Source organism: Oryx dammah, unplaced genomic scaffold (assembly GCF_014754425.2).
Source record: "Oryx dammah isolate SB20612 unplaced genomic scaffold, SCBI_Odam_1.1 HiC_scaffold_26, whole genome shotgun sequence".
NCBI lineage: Eukaryota > Metazoa > Chordata > Mammalia > Artiodactyla > Bovidae > Oryx > Oryx dammah.
In genome coordinates this window covers 51918106-51925472 of record NW_024070210.1, presented here as the reverse complement: position 1 = coordinate 51925472, position 7367 = coordinate 51918106, and the positions used below count along the sequence as shown (strand labels likewise).

The window sequence follows — 7367 nt, the reverse complement described above, 5'->3', positions numbered from 1 at the left end:
TGGAAACAGTGTCAGACTTTATTTTTTTGGGCTCCAAAATCACTGCAGATGGTGATTGCAGCCATGAAATTAAAAGATGCTTACTCCTTGGAAGAAAAGTTATGACCAACCTAGATAGTATATTCAAAAGCAGAGACATTACTTTGCCGACTAAGGTCCGTCTAGTCAAAGCTATGGTTTTTCCTGTGGTCATGTATGTGAGAGTTGGACTGTGAAGAAGGCTGAGCGCCGAAGAATTGATGCTTTTGAACTGTGGTGTTGGAGAAGACTCTTGAGAGTCCCTTGGACTGCAAGGAGATCCAACCAGTCCATTCTGAAGGAGATCAACCCTGGGATTTCTTTGGAAGGAATGATGCTAAAGCTGAAACTCCAGTACTTTGGCCACCTCATGCGAAGAGTTGACTCACTGGAAAAGACTCTGATGCTGGGAGGGATTGGGGGCAGGAGGAGAAGGGGAGGACAGAGGATGAGATGGCTGGACGGCATCACTGACTCGATGGACATGAGTCTAAGTGAACTCCGGGAGTTGGTGATGGACAAGGAGGCCTGGCGTGCTGCGATTCATGGGGGCGCAGAGTCGGACACGACTGAGTGACTGAACTGAACATATCATAGGATTTAATCAATTGCTGGGAGCAATTTTTCTGAGCTTTGGTTTCTTAATCTATAAAAAGGGAAGAATGTTATTTAGTCATATCATTCCAGGGATCTGAAATTATGTTTACTTCTGCCAAGAGAAAAGATGATGATAAGGAAGTGTTTCCACATGGAAGTGACCTTGATATCCTCAAGCGAAGGAGGTTGACATTTCTTAGCATACATTAGTTTCAGTACCTGGCCTCACAATGCTGAGATAAGGACACTGGAACACTAAGAAGCCATGCTACTCCATCTAAAGGGCTGGTGTTAGGATGAACTAAATCCAATGAGAAAGGAGCCACTGCACCACTTCTGATGCAGCAACTGTGGGGGTTTCAGCGCCCTGGCCACACAGCACCCACTGCAGTGCACTCCCTGCTTGCCCAATGCTGTACTGCAGGCACCAAGGCAGGATCAGAATCCCTGGGTTCAAATCCAAATTTGCTACTTCTTCGCAGTATGACTTTCTTGGAAGTGTTACTTAACTTCTCTGTACCTTGTGAAAAAATGGAATATTTCCTGCCATATCAGTAGGCAAAGGATGTCACAGTCATCAGCAACTGCAGCCCTTCTCTATGTGAGCCTTAAGGAAACTCAAGATGTGAAAACACAGAATATTGACCCCAAATAGCTGAGGTGCATACAAAAGGAATGATTTCAGTGAGCACAGACTCTGGCATCTTTCCATGCATAGAAAAGTGCTAAGTTCCTTGAGATATCTGGTTTTCATTCATTAATAATAATTCTTTGATGTTCCAACTACCTGCCCGTTGTTGCAAAACTCCTAGCTCCTCCCCTCACCTCCCTGGAACAGTTTCTCAGAGCTATATGAAACACTGTCTCCCAGGTGACAGTCCTATTTTGCCTCAAATAAAACTTAACTCACAACTCTCACATTGTATATTTTTTTAAGTCAACACTTGGTTTCCTCATCAAGAATGAGTTCTGGACTTCCCTGGTGGTACAGTAGATAGGAATTTGCCTTCCAGTGCAGGGGACATGAGTTTGATCCCTAGTCCCAGAATATTTCACATGGTCCCATAGTAACTAAGCTCATACACCACAACCACTGAACCTGAGTACTGCAGCTACTGACGCCTGCTCACCTGGAGCCTATGCGCTGCAACAAGAGAAACCACTGGTATGAGGAGCTCACACACTGAAATGAAGAGTTGCCCCTGCTCACCACAACCAGAGAAAGCCCATGTGCAGCAACAAAGACCCAGCACAGCCATGAATAAACAAATAAATATTTTAAAAAGAATGAGTTCTACTTCACAGAGCTACAATAAAAAATGAATATATGTAAAACCTCAAGAGAAGTACACACTATAGCTGGGCACAAAGGAATGCTCTACAGATGTTAGTTACTATTAATTAGATGCTGTTTTGAGATCTAAGTCAACTCTTCCCTTCTCTTTGAAGAAAAGTCCTTTTCTAGAGAAGCAGCAGTGAGTAAACCATGGTTCCAGGGAAACCACCATTTACTTGGCCATTCAACAAATCAATATTGAGCACTGAGAGCTCTCAAACTTTAAAAATATGGAGGGATTATGGTGGAGACTACTACCTTGCTAATAAAACTTGCTCTAAATCTTATCTGCTTAATGCTTGCTTAGTGCTTTTTATGGGCTGCTGCTGCTGCTGCTAAGTCACTTCAGTCGTGTCCAACTCTGTGCGACCCCATAGACGGCAGCCCACCAGGCTCCCCCGTCCCTGGGATTCTCCAGGCAAGAACACTGGAGTGGGTGCCATTTCCTTCTCCAGTGCATGAAAGTGAAAAGTGAAAGTGAAGTCGCTCAGTCCTGTCCGGCTGTTAGCGACCCCATGGACTGCAGCCTACCAGGCTCCTCTGTCCACGGGATTTTCCAGGCAAGAGTACTGGAGTGGGGTGCCATTGCCTTCTCCGTTTATGGGCTCAGTTCAGTTCAGTTCAGTCACTCAGTTGTGTCCGACTCTTTGCGCCCCCATGAATCGCAGCACGCCAGGCCTCCCTGTCCATCACCAACTCCCGGAGTTCACTCAGACTCACGTCCATTGAGTTGGTGATACCATCCAGCCATCTCATCCTCTGTCGTCCCCTTCTCCTCCTGCCCCCAATCCCTCTCAGCATCAGAGTCTTTTCCAGTGAGTCAACTCTTCGCATGAGGTGGCCAAAGTACTGGAGTTTCAGCTTTAGCATCATTCCTTCCAAAGAAATCCCAGGGTTGATCTCCTTCAGAATGGACTGGTTGGATCTCCTTGCAGTCCAAGGGACTCTCAAGAGTCTTCTCCAACACCACAATTCAAAAGCATCTGTTTCACTCATTTAGTTCAATAGCAATCCTATGAATATGTTGCTGTTATTCCCATTTCACAGATGATAAAATAGAGGTGTCGAGTTCTCAAGTAAACTGCTTAGATCAGCCAAGAGGTGAGGAGAAAGGGCCACTTCAGCGTGTGTGTATCTTCAGCAAAGGGAAGCATATCTTATCCCTGTTTGTACCACTCAGAGCCTTGCATTTAGCAAGCTCTCCAAAGTATTTTTGGAGTCATTAATTATTAATAGTGTGCAACTAACTTGAGCTTTAAGAAAACCTAAACTTCACAATTTTTTACTTTTGAATAATATTTGTCAATATATCCAGCAAAACACTTATTTAATAATAGCTCCAGAATAATTAATTATCCACCTGGAAGACAAAGTTAGACCTGTACCTCATTCCATGTACAAATAAATCCAAATTGATTAAAAGTTTTAATATAAAAATGTTAGAAAAACAAGGATATTTGTATTGCTTAAAGGGAAAAGTGATTTTAAAAAAAGAAAGGTAACACAGATGCTATAAATAAAATCTTAAAACCTTGAGACTTAACAGTCTAGAAGTTAAACGTTTTAGTATGGCAAAATACACCACAAGCAAAGTTAAGTAACAAACAGTAAGCCAGGGAAAATATGTTCACTTAACATCCATAATAAATGATCTCTTCTATATGACAATTAGAGGTTGCCTGTCCTGCTGAAATCTGCAGCTGTATGTCTTGTTACCAGTCCATGGTATCTTATCAGGTGGGTACAGAGTTGGCTGAGTAGAAGACCACGCCCTCATCTCCTGAGAGAACACCAAAAAGGCAAAGAGCTGCTGAACAACCATAGACAGGAGAATGCTGGAACCCCCCAAAAAAAGATACCCCGCATCCAAGGGCAAAGGAGAAGCCGCAACAAATGGTAAGAGGGGGCAATTGCATTTAAAATCAAACCTCATACTCGCCAGAGATGCTTGGAGGGCACAGACAAAACCTTGTGTGTACCAGGATGGAGGGAAAAGAGCAGGACCCCATAGGAGACGGAGACAGACATGACTTTGACTGTTTGAGGGGCTCCTGCAGAGGCATGAGTCAGCAGTGGCCTGCCATGGGGACAAAGACTCTGGCAACAGCAATCCTAGAAGGCACAGTGTGTGCGTAAGTCTTCTTAAAGAAGGTCTCCACTAGTCCCAATATAGAACCGGGGTGGGCAACTCACAAACTTGAGAACAATGATACCAAAGTAGTTCTCACACTGCTGTGAAAGTTCTAGGCCCCACAGCAGATTTCCCAACCTGGGGATTGAGCAAAGGATTGAGTATAGCCAGGAATCTGACTTTGAAGGTCAGCAGTATTTCATTACAGGACTTCCAGAGGACTGGGGAAACAGAGACTCTTGGAGGGTATGAACAAAACTTATGCACACAAGGACCCAGGAAAGAGTAGCATGACCCACAAGAGACTGAGCCAGATTGCCTGTGCTTAAGAGTCTCTGGGAGAGGTGTGGATTGGCAGTGGTCTGCCCCAGAGTCAGGGGCACTGACTACAAAAGTCTTGGGAGGCCCAAGGTCAGGCAGGCTTAACTCCTTTTGCCAAAACCCTATCATAGTCTGGCCTCAGGCCAAACTAGTGGGAGGGAACACATCAGCAGAAAATTGGATTAAAGACTTACTCATCATGACCTTGGCCCACCAGAACAAGACCAGGATTTCCCCACAGCCACTCCCTCCCATCAGGAAGCTGGCACAAACTTGCAATGAAAAACGAATCCTCCTCCCCTCCCCCATCAGTGGGTGCCCAATATGCTACTGGAGAAGAGCAGAGAAATAGCCCCAGAAGGAATGAAGAGGCTGAGCCAAAGCAGGAACAACACCTAGCTGTGGATGTGGCTGGTGGTGAAAGTGAAGTCCGATGCTGTAAGAAACAATATTGCATAGGAACCTGGAATGTTAGGTCCATGAATCAAGGTAAATTGGAAGTGGTCAACAGGAGATGGCAAAAGTAAACATCAAAATTTTAGGAATCAGGGAACTAAAATGGATGTGATTGGGTGAATTTAATTCATATGACCATCATATCTACTACTGTGGGCAAGAATCCCTTAGAAGAAATGGAGTAGAAATAGTCAACAAAAGAATCCAAAATGCAGTACTTGGGTGTGAAAAAATATCAAAAATGACAGAATGATCTTGGTTTGTTTCCAAGGCAAACCATTCAATATCACAGTAATCCAAGTCTATGCCCCAACTATTAATGCCAAAGAAGCTGATGTTGAATGATTCTATGAAGACCTACAAGACCTTCTAGAACTAACACCAAAAAAAAAAGATGTCATTTTCATCATTGGGGATTGGAATACAGAAGTAGGAAGTCAAGAGACACCTGGAGTAACAGGCAAGTTTGGCCTTGGAGTACAGAATGAAGCAGGGCAAAGGCTAATAGAGTTTTGCCAAGAGAACGTACTGGTCATAGCAAACACACTGTAACAGCAACACAAGAGACAACTCTACACATGGACATCACCAGATGGTCAACACCAAAATCAGACTGATTATATTCTTTGCAGCTAAAGATGGAGAAGCTCTATAAAGTCAGCAAAAATGAGACCAGGAGCTGATTGTGGCTCAGATCATGAATTCCTCATTGCAAAATTCAGACTTAAATTGAAGAAAGTAGAGAAAACCACTAGACCATTCAGGTATGACCTAAATCAAATCCCTTACAATTATACAGTGAAAATGACAAATAGATTCAAGGGATTAGATCTGATAGACAGACTACATGCAGAACTATGGATGGAGGTTCATAACATTGAACAAGAGGCATTGATCAAAACTATCACCAAAAAAATAAATGCAGAAAGGCAAAATGGTTGCTGAAGAGGCCTTCTGAGAAAGAAGAGAAGTGAAAGACAAAGGAGAAAAGAAAGATATGGCCATCTGAATGCAGAGTTCCAAAGAATACCAAAGAGAGACAAGAAAGCCTTCCGAAGTGAGCAATGCAAAGAAATAGAGGAAAACAATAGAATGGGAAAGACTAGAGATCTCTTCAAGAAAATTAGAGATACCAAGGGAACATTTCATGCAAAGATAAGCTCGATAAAGGACAGAAATGGTATGGATCTAACAGAAGCAGAAGATATTAAGAAGAGGTGATAAGAATACCCAGAAGAACTATACAAAAAAGATCTTAATGACCCAGATAACCACAATCATATGGTCACTCACCTAGAACATGAAGTCAAGTGAGTTTTAGGAAGCATCACTATAAACAAAGCTAGTAGAGGTGATGGAATTTCAGCTGAGCTATTTCAAATCCTAAAAGATGATGCTGTTAAAATGCTGCACTCAGTATGCCAGCAAATTTGGAAAACTCAGCAGTAGCCACAGGACTGGAAAAGGTCAGTTTTCACTCCAATCCCAAAGAAGGGCAATGCCAAAGAATGTTCAGAATACCACACAATTGCACTCATTTCACATGCTAGCAAACTAATTCTCAAAATCCTTCAAGTTAGGCTTCAACAGTATATGAACCGAGAACTTTCAGATGAACATGCTGGATTTAGTAAAAGCAAAGGGACCAGAGATCAGATTGCCAACAACGCTGGATCATAGAAAAAGCTAAAGAATTCCAGAAAAACATCTATTTCTGCTTTATTGACTATGCTAAACCCTTTGACTGTGTGAAAGTGAAGTGTTCAACTCTTTGTGACCCCATGGACTGTAGCCTACCACACTCCACCGTCCATGGGATTTTCCAGGCAAGAGTACTGGAGTGGGTTGCCATTTCCTTCTCCAAAGGATCTTCCCAACCCAGGGATCGAACCTGGGTCTCCCGCATTGTAGGCAGATGCTTTACCGTCTAAGCCACCAGGGAAGTCACTGTGTAGATAACAACAAACTGGGGGAAATTCTTAAAGAGACAGAAATACCAGACCACCTGACCTGCCTCCTGTGAAACCTGTATGCAGGTCAAGAAGCAAAAGAGAACCAGACATGGAACAACAGACTGGTTTCAAATTGCGAAAGGAGTACATAAAGGCTGTGTATTTTCACCCTGCTTATTTAACTTATATGCAGAGGACATCATGCAAAATGCCGGGCTGGATGAAGCACAAGCTGGACTTGAGATCGCTGGGAGAAATATCAATAATCTCAAATATGCAGATGACACCACCCTTATGGCAGAAAGTCAGGAGGAACTAAAGAGGTTCTTGATGAAAGTGAAAGAGGAGAGTGAAAAAGTTGGCTTAAAACTCAGCATTCAAAATACTAAGATCATGGCATCTGGTCCCATCACTTCATGGCAAATAGATGGGGAAACAATGGAAACAGTGACAGACTTTATTTTCAGGCTCCAAAATCACTGCAGACGGTGCCTGCAGCCTTGAAATTAAGAGACTTGTTCCTTGGAAGAAAAGCTATGACAAACCTAGACAGCAT

General features: G+C 43.1%; 1 non-coding gene across 1 annotated transcript; it reads right to left on the bottom strand.

The window, feature by feature from the left end:
• Positions 1–6729: 6729 nt before the first annotated feature.
• Positions 6730–6801, bottom strand: TRNAC-ACA. The gene has a single exon. It is a non-coding gene; the product is annotated as a tRNA-Cys (tRNA).
• Between the last annotated feature and the right edge of the window lie 566 nt (positions 6802–7367).